At 38.3% G+C, this 23,325-nt stretch overlaps 1 protein-coding gene across 4 annotated transcripts in view; it reads left to right on the forward strand.

Annotated features, from left to right (window-relative positions):
* The window catches only part of DLGAP1 (DLG associated protein 1), a 397,957-nt gene that overhangs the window by 302,431 nt on the left and 72,201 nt on the right, over positions 1–23,325 (forward strand). The window lies entirely within an intron of this gene.

Here is a 23,325-nt window from a genome sequence, read left to right on the forward strand (position 1 = left end):
GCAAGGCTGAACCAGAAGGCTCTGGGTTAACAGCTCTGCTGGCTCTTAGCAGCATAAGAGAGTTTTTCTCCAAAGATGAGGTGATTTTTGTCATTTCTATAAGTTACAAGTTATTGGATGTGTCATTTAATGGATCAGAGAAACTGATACAGCTCTCTATGCCATATCTCAGAGGTGGGAATGACAAAGGGAAAAAGAGTCCTGCAGGTCAAAACATGCATGTTCACATCCCACTGCTGTTCCTTCTGCAGTTCAGACTATTAAAGTCTTGCAAGAGAGGGAGTTTCTGTTGAAATGTGAGGCTAACAAACCTTCCTTTTAATGTCTGAGGTTGCTTTTCTTTTGGAAATAACCATGATGAATTTCAAATTCTGCCACCAAAGTAAGTGCTTAAGGGGAAGAAAAAGCGAGTCAGAAACCAAAATCCAAATCTTCCCTGCTCATTCAGGAAAGCAAGAGACAGGAACTATTATGTGTGTGGGGTTTTTCCTACAGGGGGATGAGAGAGGCCCTCTTTCTTTTGACTTCTCTGCATTCGTTCCAGTGCTTTACAAAAGCTTAATTTACAATTCATGTACTTGTTGTATTCATGACTAATACTGACTATTATAAGTATTTCAGTATACCTACTATCTCTTTTCACAATTCTTTAATTTCTATTTTCTGCACTTCAAACTTTTGTCTTTTGGGGTGTTATCTCACAGGTGCAGTTGTCCCTACCTTGTCAGTTCCTTGCCTCTCACTCCAGTCTTTTTTAAAGCTGCCTGTCAATTGGTTTATGTCATCAAAGGAAATGGTATTCATGTGACAAAATTTCTGCTATAAAAGTAGTTCTTGCATGCTTACACAGTTTGCATCTTACCACCTGTTTATGTATATGTTTCTTCATTGCATGGTATTAGCTGGTGTTTAATGTATTCTGAGACAAAAACTGAAGGACAGTTTTCAGGGCGGTTTCAGTGTGCATTTGCCTTAATTATATCACCTTGGTGACCTAGTGTGTCTTGTCAGTTCCTTGAGAATTGCTTTTTGAACACTTTTCCTTTATAAAATATAACTGTGATCCTTAACTTAAAAGAGAATAACTATTTTTAAATTTTTAACTATGTCTATACAAGACATTGTTTCTGTCACTTGGTGCCTGTGTTTGGGGATGATGGCGTATAAATGGAGAAGGTTGGCTGTGTCACCCCCCCAAAAAAAATTGAAAACTCAAAAGAGATTGTAATTTTTTCCAAGGAAAATAGTTGCTCTAAACTGTCCCTTGTTTATGTTCCTTGTTTCTAGTACAGCCATGTTAAGAGGTCTGGTCTTTTCTCTGAGTAGATGGCTTTACCAAAAAATCATGTGAACAAAGCTATGTTACTGAGAAATGTAACCCAGTGGGTCTGTCTTGGGTTACTGCTTCTATAGTCAGCCCTTTAAAATATACAGAGAAGGGCAATTTGCAGCTCTTCCTTTGGACATCCATAGAAGCATTTAAAGACTACTGTAGGTACTCATTTTCTGCTGTGGGAATTTCACTGAGATATCATTGTCATTTTTGGATTCTTGGGCTCCCAAAGGGTCATCCCTTGCACTGGTAGTACTACAGAGAACTTGTATCTTCTGCTACCTGACTTATATACTTTTACTGGTTTAATGGGGATTAGGACTAAATTAATTCCTTACCAAAACATCTATATTGACTTCCTTGCCTGTGGCTGGCTCACATAAGAGAAATAACATGAAAATTGCCTTTGGTAGTTCCTGTTAATATCTGCTTCAATAAAGTAGGAAACTGTACAACAGCTATGCAGATGTGACAAAAGGAGAACTATATCTCAGAGTTAGCTACACTGAGGTGATGTTTCAAATGCTTTTGGGGGAAACTTAAGGGCAGCTATGATCTAAACTACAGATTCAACATCCCCAAATGAGAGAGCTCTTCTCCTGCCCCAAAACCTCTTCAACCTGTTCAACTACTCGAGTTGCCTTTCATTAATTTTGGCAATTCTCTAAGGGACCTGGCATTTCAATCATTAGCACATAAAACTGTGACCACACACTGATACTGGGAATATCTTTGACTGCTGGAAGCCCAGGAAAATACCAACTTGATGATGATGGAAAAGAGAAGAGAACTGCCTCTCCACTTGGTTCAAAATTATTCCTCCAGATTAATTCCTCCAGATGGCTTTACAGGACAGCTGGATTAAAATGTTAAATAAGCACTGTGGACAAAAATCACACATATCTCTGCCTGTTAGCCTATTCTATGGTGGTTGCAGCCTTAGGTTTTTGTTTCCTTTTGCCATGTATTGCTGGAGGTTTTGTTCTGAAATTAGGAATACACCTCTTACTGGTGTAGTTGAGCAGTGCTGGAGGATGTGCTCAATCTATCTGCAAACACAGTGCTAATGTGCTGGTTGTGACACAGAGTTCATCTACAGTTGCCTGCCAAAGTGGTGTCCTCTGCAGTCTGCTCTGGTCTTAGGGCTCTCACAGCAATGACAGGGTGTGAAAAAGGGGCAGTAGGCACAAAGTTGTTGTCATCAACAAGATGACATGTTATACTGTTAGTGGGAAAAAAAATCCTAACCTTGTCAAGTCAAATTTCTGCATGTATCTGGAGGGTGAGTACTTTGTTCATGCAGCAGACTTGTGAGTCAAATGAGTTTTTATCCTTTTTTTTTTAAATAAAGGACTTTGAAGAGAAAATACGATCTTACCACTTTATATGGAGACATTTGGGAAATAAGTGCCACATCACAGCATCATAGAGTCATAGAACAGAGCCATAGAATAATTTGGTTTGGAAAGGACCTACAAAGTTCATCTAGTCCAACCCACCTGCAGTAAGCAGGGCCACCCTCTAGCTGATGAGGTTGCTCAGAGCCTCGTCAAGACCCACCTTAAACTTCTCCAGGGATGAGGCCTCAACTACCTCCCTGAACATCCTGTTCCATTTTGCTACTACACTCATGGTAAAGAACTTTTTCTTAACATCCAATCTAAATCTATTCTTCACTAATTTAAAATCATTGTCCCTTGTCCTATCACTACAGGCCTTTCAAACAGTCTGTCTCCATCCTTCCTGTATCCCCCTTCAGACACTGGAAGGTCACTGTTAGGTCTCCCCTGAGCCTTCTTTTCTCCAGGCTGAACAGTCCAACCCTCTCAGCCTGTTTTCACAGGAGAGGTGATCCAGCCCCCTGATAATTTTCATAGCGCTCCTCTGGACCCTCTCCATCAGGTCCATGTCCTTTCTGTCTTGAGGAATCCAGGTGAGGCTTTACCAGAGCAAAGTGGCAGAATCACCCCTCTCAGTCTGCTGGCCAGACTTCTTTTGATGCAGTCCAGGAAGCTATTGGTCTTCTGGGCTGCAGGCTCACACTGTTGGCTCATGTCCAGCTTTTCGTCCACCAGAATCCCCAAGTCCTTTTCTGCAGGGCTCCTTTCTAAAACCTCCTCCCCAAACCAGAACTGATAATGTGGATTGTTCCAACCCAGCTGCAGGACTCTGCACTTGGTCTTCTTGAACCTCACGAGGTTCACCTGGGCTCACCTCTCCAGTTAGTCCAGCTCCTTCTGGATGACATCCCATCCCTCTGCCTTATCAACAGCACCACTCAGCTTGGTGTCCTCTGAACACTCACTGATGGTGAAAACTCCTGCTTTCTACGTCATTGATAAAAATATTAAAGAGTACAGGTACACTTCATCATGCCTTGAAAGCCAAGCTGTTGACAAGGTCGATCCACCCCTGTATTTGTTCACTTGGTGTTGGTAAGACCCATGGAGTCAGCTGCACCCTGGACCAGCTGGGTTTGTCCCTGAGCAGGGCTGTGCAGATGGGGGGGAGCCTACAGCAGCTCTGAGATGCTGGTGTATGTTATTCACCATAAACTGTACTAAAAATTACAGCCCATATAATTTGGTCCCTTCAGAGGAATTTAATGAGGTGTGAGTTATGAGATAATTTGATCCTGGGTTATTTGCAGATGCAACCATTGCAGCTGAAACTCTTCAGCCAACAGATTCAGTCACTAAATAGGTAACATTTTAGAAATTTTAAGTCTGTAAGTCATTTCAATGAGCTTAAAGAATTCAGTAGTTAAGAATTAAGAAATTTTAAAGCGGTCTAAAGGACATCTTTCACCTGCATTTCTTGTGTCTGTGTTTCTAAATCATGCCTGTGTGGCCACGCATGTTCCTTTGCTGCCAGCAAATCTTGGGACACTGCAAGAGCTCAGGCAATGTGGCTACAAATATATAATTGAGATTAGGTATGTCTAATATGAAAATGATGCCTCTGTAATGGAGCTGGAGCAGTAACATCAGCAAAAACTCTGCACTAGGTTACAATAAATATTTTCTCAATATCTAACCTGTGTGTAGTCAGGTACACAGGAGTATTAAAGTTGTCTGCAGCAATGCCATCTGGTGATTCTCAATAATATTGCACTTCTGCTTAAAAGAAAAACAAAAATCCCAGGGAAACCATGCTGTGTAGCCAGCAGGTTAGAGAAGGGCTGAGAGTTAGCACATCACATGCTAATTATGGTGCTTCAGCTGAGCAAGCTGTTTTCCTTCCGTTTGTTAGAGCATTTGACCAAGAGGGGTCAGATATTTTGTAGAAAATCTCAAAGGGGCTGCCTAGCCAATTAAAAAAAAAAAAAAAAAAAAAAAGAAAAAAAAAAAAAGAGAGAGACAGAGAGAAAGAAAAGCACAAGCAACTTTAAAAATAGACTTGTGCCAGGCAGAATTCAAAAATAAAATCAAATCCTGTGGAGAAGGAAGCTGTAACTGACTATATGCCAGCTGTGTCCATGCTCTTTTGAACTCCTCAGAGCTGTCCTTTCAGAGATTGTTCTACCCCAAAAGAAATGTGATTTCTAGTTGATGCTAGGATTGGTTTCTGGATCTGTACCAAAATTAATGTATTTCCGCAAGAGGTCTGAAGAAATATAACTAAGTAAAGGCCTTCATGCAGATGTTGAAACTTAAAATAGATTTGAAGTGTGTAGAAAACTGTTTGACAAAGAATTTACATGGTTCATTTCCTCTGTTTCCTTGAGTAATCCTGAAATGCAGTCTGCTTTTGGGTCTGCTATGAAATTGCTTAAACCAGCTCTTAAATATGTTTTCCTTCACTAATGAGGACCTGACCTTGGAACAGAATACTATTTCTAGTTTCAGAGGCATCTGACTATAGCTGGAGCAAGTTTTGTCTTGTCTATCAGAGAAGGCAGCTTTATGAATGTTAAGTTCCACACTACAAAAAAAAAAAAACAACAAAAAACCACGTTTTTCTGAAGCCAGTGAAAGTTTTAAGGAGAGAAACTCAGAACAGAGATCTTGCTGTAACATTTCTAACTGCCTTAAATCATGATGCAAGGCACTTATGGAAATTGCTCTGGTAATAAGTACCTGAGCAGAAGCAGGACTGAGTCATGAGACAGTCAGCCATGGAAAGGCTGCCCAAAATTTTGGTGGGCTGCACCATGATAGTTTACATGTGGTGGATTTTTATGTCCACTGAGAACAGGAATTGAAACAAGTTTGATAAATCCCATTTTACCTTTTGGGTGTAAAGTCTGTATGTCCTGAAGATACATGGAAATTTGTGGCCCAAAAGATAGGAATTACTGGAATAAATAATACACAGGTCTCTAAGAATATTTCATAGTTACAGCTGGTTTGCAGCTTAAGTGATTTCATGTAATGGAATGTATTGCTTCATTTTTTTGTCATCCTCCCAGGTTCTGCCTCTTTTCTCTGTGAATATGAGTATTGAATTTAAACTGTTCAATCCTATTTTGAGGCACTGCCCAGATCTGGAGAGAAACAACCTGTGAAATTCACCCTGGAGCTTGGTGATTCTGGTTTCTTTATGACAAGTCCACTTTCCTTCATAGCACTTCTGGAAAGTCCTCAGTCCTTGCAGTTTCAGTTATGGCTCGAGGTGAATCAATGAGCATAAAGGCACAGCAAAAGCTCAAAACTTCCCAAAAAAAAACAGGTGAGAGGAGGATTTAATTTTGTAGGGTTTGCCTATTTATTTTTTCCACCTCTGAAAACATAAAGCTTAGAAGAGGAGTTAAAAGTAGTCTTTGGAGTTATGAATGTGTTTCACGTGCAGGAAACTAAATAATTGTAGTACCCTTTGGTATTCAGTCTTTGCTTACTATTCTTATTCTTTGGTTGCTTGATATGCTTCTAAACTTCTAGGCTAAGGCCTTCTAGGCTAAGTAAGAATATGAGAAAGTTCTTAATCATTCAAAACTGGGATCATGAAATGCCTCAAAGGAATATGTTGTCTTTGTGAACATTTCCAGAAGCACAGAACAACTCCACTATTTTGTTCAGGTAGCACTTGTGTGGTTGTCTTCTCCAGTTGTCTAAACAACTTGGACATCTTCAAGGCTAAAAATGAGTACATCACACTCCAGCCCCACTAACTCTGTCAGTGTCCATATGTCTCTAATTTTGGGGAATGGCACACTGGTCACAGACTGGAGATGTGGTCTCAGCAGCACTACACCTCCCCTATATTGCCAGCTGTGCTTTGACAAAGACTGCTTGGCATGCATTCAACCACCCTCAGTGCAAGAATATGCTGGTGACTTATATTCAGCCTGCTGTCTGCAGGACCCCATGGGCCTTTATGATGCTAGGAACAGGATGGCCATCAGACCTGTAGATTTGACAGTCTCAAATGAAACAGGAAAAAGCATGATTTTCCAGGAGTACATCTTTAATAGGAATCTACAAAAAGGCCTTCTAAGGAGATTGTTCATCTAGTAGCAGCACAAAGAGAATGTGGTAGGTAGTTACATAAGATGTCATATTTTGTTATTTTTCAATCTCTTCTTAATTTCTTTACAGTGATGAAAAATTGCATGGAAGCCCTTTGCATAGATCTATATGGAATTTGCCTAAATGTATAAACTATACTTTTGCTTGAGGCTAGGTATGTGTGGTACCAAATGCACAACTAACTGGAAAACATTGTAGGAGTGTCCAGAGCTCTGGTTAGAAGAAGATCCCTGGTGTTCTCCTGCAGTGAGATGACCCTGGTCCCATGGTTGTGCATCCCACTCCTGCTAGTGATCATGTACTTTGTATAAGTACCCCTGGTGGAACCTGCACCCATGCTTGTCAGGGTGTATTAAAGCACCTGAATGTCCATTTAGATGAAACAGAATATCACTTGATTCACTGTAAAAAATAAACAGGAGGGTGTTACAAGCGAAGTAGTCATTTGAAGATTGCTGTGCTGACTGAGCACTGAATGCCTCAAGTCTCATTAGCTGAGAATAAGCTGTTTTCTAAGCCTATAAATAAACATGAAAACTCAGTGATTTTGCCACCATGCAGGAAATGGTGGGTAAATCAACCATCTCTTCTGCTTATTGCTGTCTACCCTGTGACATCAAGGCTGACAGGTCTGCCTCAGGTAGAGGCAGCAGTTCAACTCAGACCTGGTGTCCTAGCAGGGAGCTCAAGTGCAGGACCAGGGTGATTCTGACTCAGCAGCCTTGTGTAGCTGTGGTTATGGGGACAATGTTTTCTGACTTGCATGCAATAGTAGGAACCAACCTCCTTTGAAATATATCTGATATTACATCACAAGGAAGCAGGTTTCCCATAGCAGTGCCTGCTTAATTGCAAACTAATGAGCAGAATGTGCAGCAGAATATAAAGTAAACCCACCGTTTGTTTCCACTGAGATGGTGTGGGAGGACAGTATAACCTTTATACAAAATTTTGTTCTCAGGAATTGGTCATTGCTCTGAAACAACAGAACTCTGAGCATTAAGGATACATTGTCCTTAACTGGGATGCCGTTAACAAAAGAAGGTCAAATTCAGTTTTCACTTTATGGAGAAATAAAACAAAGACCTGAATCTTTTGTTTGTTCTGGCTTATTTTCAATGCAGTATTTTTGTGATGGCAGTGAGAGAAATGAGCTGAATCAGGAAGCTGAAGACATGCCCCAATTTGTGTAATACAATCACATTTTCAGTAATAATTCCTGCCATTTTCCCAAAATAGACAAGTGTGATCACTTTTAACTAAAGCTGTCTATTGGGAAGCAAGACTTAAGCCTCTTCCCTGAAGGTGCTATGCTTAATTAATACATCCAGTTCATAAAAATTACTCAGGTGCCTCTTTTTAGTGTTTGCCACTGCCCAGTCTTCCAGTAAGTTCCACCTGAACCCTGTAAGACAAACCTGAATATTTTGGTTGTCCTCAGATATAATTACAAAACTCTTTTGAGACACAGCATATTCCAAGAAGTTACAGACATGATATTTGTTGATGATGGATTATTTTAAAGTGACAGAGTGATTTGGGATTTTCAGAAAACTGTTAGAATTTTTAATAAATGGGTTTAATGAGTACAGCTCTGCAGGGCCCCTCTTGTACTACAGCAGTTGATTTGGAGCTGTTTTATTTTATCATGTTAGTAATTCCCATTTCAGAGCTTAGATATGATGCATTAGGTACAGGATCCAGTAAATAATTACACATTTTCATGCTTCCTAAATATGTGTTTATGCAACAGTCTCACAGTAATTGGCTCTTTGAAGCTATGGTGAACTATGGGGTATGTATATTACTAACCACTTTTTGAAACAGAGACTGCTTTTTTCTTTAGTAATACCACAGATAAACCCAAAGGAAATGTGGCAGCAAAGAAATCTGTGCATTAAAACAAACAAACAAACAAAAAAAAAAAGCCTCCAGAAGCTCTGAAGTTTACACAGAGATATGATTTACTCTTTTTTATTTCTTGCTAATAATGCCCCGCTTCCTACAATGCTCAGTAACAAAGCACACTGCAACTCCAGTACTGGGATCTGGAAAATGCCTAATGTGTGTTTGCAAAGAGGGACAGTCTAGCTGCCATTAGAGCCTAATACTCTCTTTTATCAAAGGCACACTGCAGGCAAATGCTGGTAATCTCTTCTAATGCCACAACCTTTGTCTGGCCTCTCAAGGGGGGAAATGGATGTGTTGATCTTTGGAAATTGTTTTCCCTTCCTGAATTTGTCTTTGGTCAGATGGGAGAGTGCTAAATTGCATCCCATTTAATATGCAATGCAGTAAGGCTTCTGAGCAGAACAGTTCTTAGCTGCTCTGATTAAGGATTTTAACTAAGATATCAGAAAAGATTAAAAAAAAAAAAAAAAAAAAAAAAAAAAAAAAGCAGTAAATAAGATCACAGAACCCTCTACTTTGACAGATCTCTTGCTAGACATCGCCTTTTTGTCTATGAACAGTCAAGTTGAGGGTGGCTTGATAACCATTCTTTTTGCTGTAATGATTTTTCAAATTAGTTCTGTCTTTAGCTAAAGTAAAATGTAGATCTGTATCCCTCTGGGAAGGTTTAGATGGAAGTCAGAACATTGCAATAGTATAACAAAATAAATGCTGTCAGACTCTTCATTTAAACAAAGCAGGCTATTTCTGTTCTTAAATTCCATGCTTTTGATTTCTTTTAGCTCTGTTCTCCTTAACTTTGCTAACAGTCAAATAAAATTATGTACACCTGTGGTGGAAAGAGGCCAGGGTCTTAGTAGACCAAAAATAAGTAAGCTGTGAATAAAACCCGACCTATCCATGAACTACAAGTCCCAAACTGCCTGCCTTGAGTGAAGGGTAATTTACACCCAAGTGACAGAATTATCTGTCACCTGGTGCTGTGGCCCAGCATTGTCTTAACTCACACAGTTCCCTGAACTCTCATGTGATATTTGACCATTTGACCATTTGCCTTTTTAACAAAAAAAGAAAAAAAAAAAGAAAAAAAGAAAATGAAGGAAGATGGGGAAGATACTCAGAGATGTGGAGGTTGGGCAAGGGGAAGTATTGTGCCAGCTTTGGAAGCTCTGCCATGCTGCATTCTCTTTTTGAGTAGCATAGTGGGCCTATAATAGGTCCAAAAAAAAGAAATGTGTCCTGCAGTTCAAAAATCATTAATTTCAGCAAAGCATAGGATCAGTAACACCTTTCTCTGTGTAAATAGTTGCTGGTGAGAAATAGATGCATAGAGCTTTTAACCTGAAGTTTTTCTAAATGTCTAAATGTTGATGCTGTTCGATTCCTCAGCACAGCCAGTTTTGACACCTATTGTAGAACATGTTTTCTGGTTGTGATGAGTCTCTAATTCCCCTGTGGGCAGGAGATATAGAGGTGTTACAGATGGCCATCAAATTAATGGCATCCAGAATCCTTTTATTGCATTGAAAAGGCTGGCAAAACTAGTGAATGGAGAATAATGAACATGACAGGGAAAATTAGGCACTGGATAGGAAGCTTAAATAGATGTGGGAAGTTGTGGAATCACAGCAGCAGTGCTGGAATTTCATCAAGTGAAAGATAACTCCCTCATCTGTTTTGCAGATACATTTTTTTAATATTTTAAGTGCAATATTGTAGATCAGAGCAGTCTGTTAAGTTGCTAAAGTGAGACAGATCTTTCTTTTCCAGGAAACTTTCCTCTTTGACAGTCTAATTGTACAAGGTGCTGAGTCTCCTCAGCTGCCAGCATCAGAGAATCAGCTCATAATTTTCCATATGCCTGGTGTCACAGAAATCTGGTTCCTCTGTTTCACTGCAGGTGCTTTACAACCAGAAGAGTCTGGGTCAGGAGCATGAAATCTGTAGGAATCTAGTTTATGATGTTGTTTTACGAGATACAAATTTAAGCTTTTCTCATCCTTTTTCTGTCAAAAGCTTTAGTTCTGCAACCAGAGCCTAAGGAATAATACAAAAGTTGTTTGGAAAGCATAATTTCTGGGCATACTTTTCAAATGCTGTGAGTTTCTTCCATTATGCTGCTACAAAAGCTAAGTTCCTAGGAAATATCGATGAACTGTTTTTACTTTCTCTGTCTTGTAGTAGCAGACCAATTTGCAGCACAAGAAAACTTGATTTTTACCCAACATTAAGATTGTTTGTGTCCCATTCATAAATAGATGACAGAGAAGGGGTGGCTGTATCTTACTTGCTACATCCACAGTTAGCAAGGAGATCACGCTCAGGAAAAGAAGCTGGTACAATCCCAGGTGCCTTTAATCTCTTGTCCATAACATCGTATGTTAAACTGACTACAGCCAGCATATTTCATATACACATCCTAAATGATGACATAAAAAGACCACCCACTAAAAAACTAACATGTCTTCATTAAAGAAATTATTCCTATTTGAACTGCAACCATGTGCCCTTCCAGCTAACTATCTGTTTTCTCCTCCTCAACACATTAAGTTTGGTTCATGCCTGTTCTTTGTGTCACCTCTGAAGAACTGAACTGGGACAAAACTAACTTGCCCAGTTCCTGCTGACAAGGAGAGGAATCTCTGCTCCATTGTCAGCCATCTGCCTCTCCAGCACACATCAGGAGGAGTCAGGGCCTCTTTTTGAGTGGCATTCTGGCCAAAACCTATGCAGAAACACAGGGAAGAAGGTCTTGTTATCCCAGGCCAGAACCTGTATAATTGTAAAGTCTTGCCAATTACTATCATTAATGTCCAAAAATAAACAGTGTCGTTGTCCAACATCACTGTTGTAATTTAAGATATGTGATGTTAATTATGGATGCAGAATTATGCATACCCACCTGCTCTAGACTTGCTCTTTCAAAGCCATTTTTCTTTCTCTCGCTTTCAGTATGATATTAACTTATTTGTGTCTTGAGGTATTGTCAGGTTCTGATGCTGCATTGCAGTGGGTGAATTGGTATCATCTAGCATCTTCATTTACATTTAATTTTTTTCTCCTGAAAAAATCTGTTATTGTTATTGGAGCGTGACATTACGTTTCCTAGAAGAGAGAAAGAAGCCCAGGGAAATTATTAATTCAAGGTGTCAGCAATAGCTAGCTCATTCATATTGCTATGAAGAACATTTCACTTGTAAAATAAAACTGGTGCATGTTTTCTTTTTGATAAAGTAGCAGGAAGAAGTGGGTATCTTTCTTCTGGGACAGTTTGGAGAAATTTTGCAAAATCTGAGTTATCATAGATGTTTCTCAAAGTGCAGTAAGTCATGAATGAAGTCGTGGCTTTTCATCAAATTGGAGGAAAATGTTGCATTTCTCAAATATGCCTCAGTGAAAAGAAGCTCACGTGACAAAAGCTGTAATGTCAAATAATTTTGTAGACTGAATGTCTGCAAATGCTTCATGTGCTGCCATTGCAAAAGTTGTCTGCCAGTCAGCTTTCTGCTATTCACTTCAGCTGCTTTGCTGATTCTTATCAGATTTTCTGCTTAAAATGTGTTTTTGAAAAGAACCTTGAATTTTGTGCGCTTTGAATCATCTTTACTCTCACCGCAGGTTTCCGATTCTATCTCCACTGAATCCATGTTTTAATACTTGGCTGATATTGAAGGCAACTGGCATGCCTTCTCCTAGACTTGTATTTATACTGTGATTTCTGGCTCAGTCCCTGACAGCTCCCCTCAATAATGAAGCCTGAGCTGTTTGCCATGCTTGGCAGAAGTGGTTATTTAGTGAAGATTTGTTTGGGGCCAAGTGGAAGCTAATGGGCTAGCTCATTTACTCAATAAAAACTGCTGCTTAGTAAACTGTATCTGATCATCTCATCACACTCATGTTAGTCACCATTTTTCCTCAGCCTTTTATTCTTATTTTTGCAGATAATTGTTCTCCAGCAATTCTATAGTACTGCTTTGGAGAAAACCAATGATGTCTTCATAATTATCACATAGCCTTTTATCTTTCACCTTTAGCTACCTATGAAAAATGCAGCTTTTAGTTTCTTTGCTGTCTTTTAGATTCTCATCCAGCAACACCTTCAAACACCACCAAACAACAAGGTTTTTTTGGACCAACACGATATGATTGACATTTTCACAAAACCAGAGGGACCACCATCCAGTAGTGCATAACTACGTATTCTGAGACAAGCTCTAAAGATGTGCTACTAATCTGCTTCCATCTTAAATTAGAATATCTAAAATTTATATGACATAAAATTATTTGCTGCATCTGCTTTGGTGGTAGGTACATAATAAACAAGGCTTGTCCAAGGAACAAGTCCCAGACAGTGTCCCAGATGCTCTTCACGCATCAGTTATGTCATATAAATAGAGCTGTTGTTGTTATAAGACCTTTAATTCAACTTCCACCTCTATAGGTCCCTCTTGAATACAGCTGCTTTCTCTGGAATTATATCCATTAAAGTTATATTTTATATCTGCTAAATGCATTATTGTATCATAATGTTACTGGGCTGCAACTTTCCTAGCTGTGTACATACATATTAATCACTCATTGCTGTAGCAGTCATTTCTTTTCAATTTTCCCTGTATGTTAAGTTTCTGGTTTCTCCCATTGGCACTCCTCTGGTCAGCATTCACAGTCAAGTGTTGGGGAAACTGGGCTGCTCCAGCAGACAAGAATCATTGCTGGCTGAAAAAAGGGAATGGAAGGCTGCAGGAAGCAGAAGAGAGATGACAGTGTTACAGTTCTGATAACCTGAGAGATTTTTCTGGGCCCCTACTAGTATTACAGATTTTTTTCTTTTCCTTCTTTTCCTTTGTAAGTTTGAATTGTTGATTATTTTAGTGATTAGAATTACAGTAAGTCCATCTCAGCAGACTGAATATGGGTGGCTTGTAGGAGTATTGCAGCAAAGATTGCCCACTCATCATTAACTATAAAATCATCATGTCTGCAACATCTATAATAAAAGAAATAGGGAAAATTACAAGAGCAGACTGAATTTAAGGGAGGAGTAATGCTCATGTAGAGACATACAGAACACAGCCTTTTTATTTTCTTACTCTTTTTGACTGCATGTAATTATCTTTCAGACAAGTTTCCCCTTTTCATAGCTTCCTGCATTTGTTTCTTTTCTCTTTGATCCTGTTTCACATTGCTGATTTGAATAATTATGTAACAGTTTCTGATGTTTGGAAAGGAGGAATGCAGAGGAGTTTTTCAGTCCTGGAGCTGTGCTCACATTTCCTCTGTTGCCTCACTCAGCTGTTGGCCCCTGGGCCAGCAACCTCAGCCTGCCACAGTCTCATTGTCACTATTTCCTTGCACTTGGTAACATTAAGGGCAATCCCTGTTCCCCGTAGCCTGTTCCTTGTTTGTGTTGAGTCATTTGTATCACCACAGAATTATATTTCATCTTATTAGAACTATCTCCACTTGAATTAGGTAGCAATGAGAAAACTGTTCTCCAGCCCACGAGTAGCATGGGCAGGCTGGCAGCAAAGTCTTGTGGCTTTTTGTTTGGTTTTTTTTTTAAATTGGTTGGAAACAGAAGTGTTGAGGTACTAACAGGCTGTTCTTACCTCTGCTCTCAGAGTGGTTCCAAAGAATGTTTATCAATATGGTGATAGGCACTTTATATATATAAATATAAATATAAATATAAATATAAATATAAATATAAATATAAATATAAATATAAATATAAATATAAATATAAATATAAATATAAATATATAACCCATGAGTTCTTTGCATTAACAGACACACCTGTTTTGTTAATGAAAACTCAAGAATTTGATTCACAACAATGTGACTGCTCTTGCAACAGGGCAGAGTTCAGGTCATGCTGGCAATGAACCATCACAAAAAGGTCTCCTTACAAGAACAGTGTTGGAGATTTAGCTGCTTCTTGCATTGCAGCTCACCAGGGATGAATGCATGTGTGGAATTTGGTGATTGCTCTTCTTGAAATGAAAACTTCTGTTAAACAGAAGTTTGTGGGCTATTGGAGAAGTGCTGGTAAGGCAATTCCAATACATCCTTCCCCTGCCTAACCTTTAGGGAGAAAAATTACCAGGTTTATAGAATGTAATCTCTGACATCTCCATTTCTTTTAACAGGATCTTCATTTTGCATAGAATAGATTGAAAAAGCAGATTATGCAAGAGTGTTCCTTTTGGCCACTTGAGGAATTTAACAGTAGAATAATAGCTAATTCCTCATCCTGCATGTAATTATGGCAAATTCTGCTGAGAGGATCAATTTTCTCCAGTCTCCGTTTTCCTTTATCTAATCATATTCAGCAGGAAGCTTTGCCAATAATCTGACTGGCTCAATTCCACTTCATGATTGTTCTTTCACAAAAATCTCTTTTTGAACAAGTTGTTAAAAATACAGTACAATTACAGTATATTGTGTTCTTTCAACTTATAGATTTTAAAAATGTAACATTTATGGGCACAAGTAAGGTCTGTAGTTTGTTCAGATGCACAGGCTGTGTGGCACAGGGTCAAGTTTTTTACTAACTCTTTATGCATGTGCTCATGTATCTGATTTGATGCCTTCAGGGAGCCCTCATCTCATAAATGGGTCAGAATTGGCTGTAAGGATCTATTGCAGCACAAGACACAAAACTGTTAACTAGGTTTAAACTAAATACAATTCCCTTTACAAAAACTAGGTTGATAATAAGAACAGTAGCAGGAATCAAGTCTAGTTCTGATGTCTGAAAACTTATGAGCTAACCTTTTTTTTTTTTTTTTTAATGTATTCTAACTGAAATGTTAAAAAAAATCCTATTAAACACTGGAGGCAACACTGTTGCCATGGCTAAAGTGAATTTTGCCCTGAAACAAACACGTCTTTGGGTATCAGAAGTAAATCCATTATTTCATATCTTTTGAAGCTGAGCTGCAGAGGACATCTGTGAAATCACAACAAAATCATGCAGGTGTGTTTACCACCAGTTCCTTCATAGCCTGAGTGCTTGACAGGCTGTGATGTGTGACTGTGCCATGATGTAGGGAGCAGCAGCCAAGATGCAGCTCTGAATTTCACAGCTGTGGCAAGTGCTGAGGACAGACTGTCCCAGGGAGTAAAGTTCATCTGAGTGTGAACTGCAGCCCAGCATGAATCTCACCAGCATGCCCTTAGTCTTCCGTTTTTTTGGGGTATTGTGCAGTTGCTGCAATACCATCAATCCTATCATTTGTGAAAATGAAAACTATTCTCACAACATTTAGAAAAAAAAACAGAAAGACTTGTTTGGAAAGTAACAATTACCAAGCACTGTTGAATGTGTAGTAGAGGCCTTTATCTGCTGCAGCTCCTGCTTCCAGGGAGACTGACATCTGATCCTGGAAACAAAGAATGTGAAATGTTTTTTATTTGGAAGGCTAATGAAATATTTCAACAGGTGCTCTGTGTGAAATGTTCCCTTTCTATTACAGAAGTTTGCAAGTTTACTACTAAATGATCCTTTTTTTCTTGAAAGCTGCTGTTGTGCTTCAATTTTGCTATTTTTTTAGTTTCTCAGCTTTATTCAATCTTGAAGGATTTTTTCGTGGATCTTCCTAATTACATGACTTGCATCAATCAGTTTCATTGCTTCTACCCCTAATTTGGGGTACAAATTTTTTCCAGGCAGAAAGATCCAGTCTGAATTAATATTCCCCTAAAGTACACATGCTTATTGTTGTGACAAAGATAATTTCAAAAGAAAATGAGTAAATGAGAATTTTGTGGAGATGACTTCAGATCTAAAGACCCATGACCCCTTCATCCTCCAGCATGGTTCTTCTCCAGCAGCAGGAAGCTGGACCAAGCAGTGCAGCAGCTCTCTGATCTTTCCCATTGCTGAAGATGGAGATCACTTTTACAAGACCTGAGAACAACTGGTTTTACTAATGTATAAAATATTGGAACAAAGAGGATTGCATACAACAAATAGCTGATTATTTCTTCTAGAGGCTTTCACTTAATGTATGGATGTCTGGTTCCCTAAAAGTCATTCTGCAGCAAGTATTGCTTCCTAGTGAAGAGACTAAAGCAGAATGAAAACATTTAACGTCTCCCATGGTCATCTGTAAAAAAGAAATATAATACACAAGTTTTCAATAAGATGGTTTTCTTTCCAATGCTGAGGAAAAAAATCAAACCCCACACCACGCTGATGTACTGTGTTTTATGAAAAAAGCCTATGTTGAGATTTTCACTTCAAAACTTGGAAGACAGATATTCAAACCAAGGGCCAAGCAAGCTCTCTTGATGAGCTACAAGAGCATAATGTCTGGAAAAGAAATCAGCAGTTGCCTCATAGGATACTTATAAACTGATGATGATTCTCTGATGGATGAGGAGACAGAATGGCACTACAGTAAGCCTGGGACTAAGAGATAGGAGGTTGGTGATCAGCAAGTCAGAATGACTGCTGATTTTTTGAGGTAGATCAGCCTCAACCTATTCCTCATAATGAGAACAAAAAGAGCCAAAAAACTTCTAAAACCAAAAAGTTCATTTTTTCCAGACTATAACCGAAGTAGATTGCCTGTAAGATACAGAGAAGTCAAAGTGACTCAACAATGCAGAATAGAAATTTTAAAAGACAGTATATAAATAAAAAATATATAATTTTAAAAATCAAAATAATTATTGCAAATAATGAATTATTAAAATAGTGTTAATTATTAAAAATAGTTTTATATTAATTGATTCTTTATTATTTATTGATATATAAACTCTTAATAACAATACTATAATATTATTAATTGTTTGAAATTGTTTGAAATTTAAAAACTCCTCTGAGGCCAAGATTCATTTTCTGCAGAAACCAGATGTGTTTCAAATAAGACCAGGGAACTTCAGCGATGAAAAGAATGGTCTCACAGTTACACCCATGGGAAGCTACTCTACTTTCTCCCAAACTTGAATTTAATTTCAATTGTAGCATCTGCTCCTGTATGTGCATGTACTCCAGTACATGAGTTTCATAATTACTCGTATTCATATTGAAGGTTGATGTTTACACTCTAAGTAATATCGAGTATCATATGAAATTAATTTATTGCCAGAAGATGCAAATGAAGTTAAGCACTGCTGGGGATCCTATAGCAACCATCTAGCTCTGAGGGAAGCCCCCACAGTTTCTGAATACTTGCAGAATTCAGTGTCTGCAAATATAAAGCATTTCTACATGCTTTCTGTGCATGTGAACTTAAGGGTCTATGGGTGTGATGAATCATACAAATAAATTTCTAAATATAAAAAAAAAAATATTAAAAATATGTTGGCTGAGGCTGAAAGACACTGGAACAAAGTGATCTCACAGGCTGTTACCATTTTGCCTTTGGTTTGTGAGAGTTATGGCACACAAATGCACTAGAACTTATTGCAAACAAGACTAAACATCAGGAAAGGGAAATGTAGCTAGAGATTATGTTCAAAAGGAAGGCTTAAACTACACCGTTTCAAATATATTTGTAATTTTAGTGCGTTTCCAGCTTTTGCCTTAGTACAGCACCAAAATGTTTCCTCTTTAAATTCGTCTTTACCCTCAGAAATAATTTCCCTTCTTGAAACCGAAAACAGCAGTGACAGCTCTTCTGCATGTTAAGACGTCACTACTTCAAATCTGATCTCTCACATCCCTGCAGGCTCAGAAATTGGAGCTTTATATCGCTGCAGAGGGTAGATCTCCAGCTGCCTAATTGTTCTGTGCAGCTGCTTCTTTCAAATCCTGTAAGGGCCTGATGTATCAAAGTTGATATTATCAATTTCTGGCATGAAAAGCTGTCATAAGGTTTATACATATACTTAGTTTTATGCTTTCAAAGCTTGAGCCATATAGAGTTGGGAACATAACGACTATACACGAAATCATTCTTTGGAAACTAAAACTCTATTTTTCATTTGTTCTCATAATATAAGTTGTTCTCATAACATTCAGGAAAGATTCAGCTACAGAAGATTTTGGCCAGTGAAAACTTACACCATCTGACAGTCTTTGAGTGCTTTTGGTAGTATAATGTAATACAGTACATGTAGGTGTTGGCTACAAAATATTTTTCTTGAGCAGCTGGATTTGCCTTCAGTTACTTGATTTCAATAATATCAGAAAATACCCCATCGAAAGTAGAGTTCCATAAGGCACTATAAACACTATAATTTGATTTCAGCAGCATTAAGATGGTCAATTAAACAGAAAGTCAAGCAACCAGCCACCTGTTAAATCCTTTCACTGTCTCTCCAGTGCTGAGAAAGCTCACCCTGGTCTCAGGCTTGCCCAGGGTCTTTTAGAGAAGGTGAAAGCCCAATGGGTCACCCAGAGGGCTGCCAGGAGGATCCCAATCTGGTCCAGCAACAAGCACTGCTAGAGCCGACCAGCTGCCAGCACCCAAGTCACTGCTTTTAGTATCTGCTGAAGTTGTTGAGTTTTGACAGATCTGACAACACTAATCGTGTGTTTGGTGTTAAAAGCTGGGGATCTGACATAATGATAGACTTGCATGTCTTAACTAAAGGGTTTTGAGCTACTTTGAAATGACAAAGGATGACATCTTCATGGATTTTATGACAGCCAAATAGTATCATACATTCTTCCTTGTTTTCCTGTGGAAAGTGAGTATCTAGTCCGGTGCCTATCATTAAAATATTTTTCTGCAGATAACTATAATATTAACCATGAATGCCATTAGGGAAGGATTCATTTTCTACAACAAACAAAACAAAACACACTTATGGTGTCACAGTGTTGTGCTTTTGATGCCACGTTGGTTCATTTTAAAATTATTCCAGATTTTAATCACACAGGACAGAACACAATTAAGTGTGTCAGAACACAAAATCTTACAGTTTTACAGTTGCTTTTCAAATTCTGCCATTTGGACCTCATCTTCAGTATACAGATGGATCCTCAGGTCATAAAAAGCATGGTCATGTCTTGATGGCAAATACCAATGTGCAGAGGTGGATCTTTGCATACACCTTGCCATAGGTTGTATATGTTTGCACATATACACAGGTTGTATCTCTGATTCCCTTAACTGAGCCTAAAGGTTTTTCTGAAAGGTATTTATAAGATGACTCTGAGTCTGCCTTTAAAAGAATAACTAAATCAGTTCTGTGTTCTGCAGCCAAATGGATGAATTTCTACTGAAAATCCCACTGGCACTTAAGCCTTCATACTGATTTAGAAATACCTGGAAGTGTGAAGAGGGTAAAAATTTCTGTGTTTTGGCCAAAAATGTAAATGTAAGATTTGGAGTTTGATTGTCTTTTAGGAGAGGGAGCCCACTAATGACCACTGTGTCACTGTTTTGAATGATTAACAGATGCTTGTTGGTGTAAAGTTTTGCTGAGAACAGAAGTAAGAAAGGTAAAGTACCAAATTTGCCAAAGCATTTCACTCTCAAGTTTATCAGTAGAGTTAGTCCAGAAAATCCACAGTAGAGGTAACCAGGTCGTGTCCCTGATGTCAAAAAGGAATTGAATTAACCTGGTATATATAGCAATACACTTCTTAAAGCAGCATAGCTAAACTAGTTTACAAGCAACTGATAAATTGCTGTAGCTTGTAATTTCTGTCATTCATCATGTTCTACTGATGCCTTGGAAAAATAATAAGCTGATTATACTTGTCATGTGTGTCATCACTTAACCTGTGATGGATTATTTTTGCTGGCATTAATTTTAATATTTTAAGGAGTTTTTCATTTCTTCTGTAGTTAGTTAAGGCGTTATGCCATTTCTGTTCTCCATAAACTTTTTAGAGTGGGAGGGGTTGGGGTTTTTCTAATACAGTTAAGTAATTAAATAGGGCTTTGTAGTTTCTTTTATATGTGTCACTAGGTGTTTTGAAACCTGTTTAATTACAACATTTTCTAGTTGTAAACTAGTACTGGAAATCAGTAAACTGCTCCTGTTGTTTGTACAACCACTCTTCTCTAAAGACTCTAGCCAAACATACATCAAAAGATAGTTGCACCATATTTAACTCTCAAAACTTACCCTATAAAGTTTTTCAGAGTGGACCTCTCGAGTGGGAAATATGTGAAAAAAAGTCATATGGTGATTTCTGAATTTTTTGTTTCCTTGCCAGCAAAGAAAAAAGAATAAATTTCTTTTCTTCAGACTGCTATTATTTCCTGATTAATTCATTGTTGTGCAATTCTTGTTTCAAATTCCCTATTTCCTCACTTTTATGATATATCATCTTCATAATTTAATTCATACTTTTAAAAATAATTACTGTAATACTCAACACTGACATTATATCCTTAAAAAAAATCCATGAAGTAAGGATTATTAGCTTTTCTCACTGATGAGAAAACTGAGATAAAAGAGGAATTAGAGCCTGAATTTTAATCTGGACTCCAGTCTTGTAAGTGCTGATAACACTTCTCATTTTAATACTGAAGTTTTCTTCTCCTCATAAGCAGAGGATTTATATTGGGTTTATTTTAATTCTTACTCACTTAGTCTCACTTCGAATAAGAATTAAGATGAAAGATAGTGTTAATTATAACTGTTAGCTCTTACCTCAAGTATTTGTTTTTCAATCAACAAACATTAAAATAGTGATTTAAGAGTAATTATGCTGATTTTAAAAATTCAAAAACTGAATGGGGCAAGGTATTTCATCATTTAAAAGTTGTGTTTTTCTAATCAACACACTACCAACAAGGTTTGGAAAAGTGAGTACTTAATTAAGCTCTGGCAAACTAGAGTTGTTTTTCATCAATTAGATGAGAACTAAAGGGATTAACGTGCCCTCCATGACAGCTAAACTTGCAATTCTCCTTACAGAGAGGAAGGGATGAGATGTGCTTATTTATTTATATATATATATATATATGTATATATATGCATTGATGCATCTACATGAAAAATTGTTTAGATTGTTTCTAGGAGTCTTCCTGTAACCTTAGCACTTTACCTCACTTCGTTCTTCTCACAAAATTAAAACTGGTTCCTTTTGACAGGTGTCTGACTAAACACTTAAACATCTAAAACTTCATGTGCCATCTGGAGTTTTTGGACTTTCATCTGAGATGGGAAGATTAGCACTTATCATGGATAAGTTAACTTTATTTCCTAAAAATGGATTAAATGCTTGAGTTTCTTATTTTTTGCAACACAAATGTTTGCACTCATGAGAAAATTCAGCTGACTTAATTTTGGCAAATCAAGGAATTAAATGGCAAAAACAGCTGTAAGGAAATTAATATTTGGCTGGTTTGCTTGGAGTACAGTGAATTTTTCAGTGAAAGTAGAGTTTCTCTCTGCTAGAACCATTAATTTTGCTGATTTACTGTAAACATTGGAAATGGCATAAGAGACCCTAATTTCCTGCCTTTCTTTTAGAAATAGTACAGCCTGATTCCCACGTGCAGCCCTCTTCAGCTTGGAGTGTTTATCAGTACTATTTATTGTTCTCATTCATGCCTGGGTGGCAGTCTCTGAGCTACAGCACATGTGCTACCACAGTTCACTGCAAAGAACCTGCAGGTCTGTGGGGCAGCTCTAAATCTCCAACAGAGTTTAAAGCCACTTAGCCTAAGAGACCACCAAGACCCCTTCCCTCTAATTCTTGGTGCTGAAGAGTTTGCATTCAGGCTCGTGATTGGTGAGGAATAGGTTAGAATCTGAATGAAGCAAATAAAAGCGAATTTCGATTTTGTGCGAGGATGTGAGTTCACAGGACTTCAGGAAAAATACTTCAAGCCTCGTGTACTCACAAGATTAAATGACAAAAGCTAAGATATTAAATCAGGTTGCCAGAGAGCTGTGCTATTTAGCTTAGATGTAATTACCTGGCATCCCCAGGGCAGCTGCTGTGAGCCAGCAGCTGACCCAGAGCCCACAGCTGAACACTTGCTCTGCCCACTGGCCCAGGAGAGAGGACGGTGATGTGGCTGTGTAGGACAGATCAACACAAAGGGATCACAGATGGATGGTCCCCAAGCCCAAGGATAATGGGGACTGCCTCCCAGCAAGTGAAAAAGGAATAAAATGCCTCGAGACCTCAGCAGTACAAGCAGGGTCTGTCCTGATGGCAGCCAACCCTTCCCTCCATAAAAAGCGAACCTGGAGAAATTTCTGTGTTTGGTGTTTTGGAGAGTGAACAAGGCAAGCTGGCAGGGCTTGGACAGACAAGATGAGATGGTGTGATCAGCAGGTTGTGCTCTTGTATCATTCCAAGCCATACCTCAACACTCCTCCTAGCTTGCTACAAATTTCTTATGGCAACGTGCAGGTTTGTCAGCAAATAAAAAGATATTTTAAAACTCTTAAGACTAATATTCATCATATCCTGCAGTTATTGCAGTTTATGTCATTTAGGATCTTGCACCTGCCCTGATGAGACTCACATTATAGCCATCATCACCTATTGTCATGATTAGATCATTTAAATAAACATGCTGATCTAATGAAGTAATTCCAGTCTCAACCTCTACCTCTGACTTAAGGTGGCAATATCAAAAACCATTTAATCTTGCAATAATGAAACTTTGAGTAGCCAGTAGCATGCTTGTAAATATCAAGGTGCCAGTGCTAGGAAACCTGATTCTTACTGCTGAGGAGGGA

The sequence above is a fragment of the Heliangelus exortis genome, chromosome 2 (genome assembly GCF_036169615.1).
Source record: "Heliangelus exortis chromosome 2, bHelExo1.hap1, whole genome shotgun sequence".
NCBI lineage: Eukaryota > Metazoa > Chordata > Aves > Apodiformes > Trochilidae > Heliangelus > Heliangelus exortis.